The sequence below is a fragment of the Silene latifolia genome, chromosome 11 (genome assembly GCF_048544455.1).
Source record: "Silene latifolia isolate original U9 population chromosome 11, ASM4854445v1, whole genome shotgun sequence".
In the NCBI taxonomy this organism is placed as follows: domain Eukaryota; kingdom Viridiplantae; phylum Streptophyta; class Magnoliopsida; order Caryophyllales; family Caryophyllaceae; genus Silene; species Silene latifolia.
Window position 1 is genome coordinate 92,089,135 of NC_133536.1, and position 728 is coordinate 92,089,862.

General features: G+C 40.9%; 1 non-coding gene across 1 annotated transcript; it reads right to left on the reverse strand.

The window, feature by feature from the left end:
• Positions 1-621: 621 nt before the first annotated feature.
• LOC141616684 (small nucleolar RNA R71) lies at positions 622-728 on the reverse strand. Its single transcript, XR_012531017.1, has one exon. It is a non-coding gene; the product is annotated as a small nucleolar RNA R71 (small nucleolar RNA).

Consider the following 728-nt stretch of genomic DNA (forward strand, 5'->3'; position numbering starts at 1 on the left):
AAAACTCCTCAAGGTTTGTTCTAATTGTTTTCGAGTTGTTTGATATTTTGCATGTCTAGAAGGTCACAAGGTGATTTGTTACCTTTTGATCGTGAAATTTAAAGAACTTTGACAATCAATAGAAGACTTGCTAGGAGAAATTTGAGAGGTATTGGTGAGGTTGTAGATATTTAACCAACTATTGAGTTCATCAACCCTTTTGCAAGAGAAGGTGAGGAGAACCCAACACAAAATCAACCACAAAATCAACCCACAATGCCTAAGTTTTCATCACATTCCGTACCCACCGAGTAGAACCTACCCAATGGTACTCCCACACCACAACATCTAACCGGAAATTTCATTGCCAAATCCGCCTAATTAGTTGAAAGAAGCCAATTTGGGGGGATGCCTAGTGAAGGCCCTCATTCTCATATGGAGGCTTTTTGTGACTATTGTGATGCGATTTCACAAACCGGTGTAACTCAAGACCAAATTCGATGGGTCTTATTTCCTTTTTCTCTAATTGGCACCGCGAAACAGTGGTTGAAGGGCCTTGATAAGGCTACTCTCGGAATTGATTCTTGGAAGAAGTTGGCTCTAGCTTTCTACAAAAGGTTCTATCCACCGGAAAAGAATAACATGCTAAGAGCTCAAATTACGGGTTTTAAGCAAAGGGATGAAGAATCTTGGTATGAAACTTGGGAGCGGTTCAAGGGAATTTGTCGCTCATGTCCTCACCATGGACT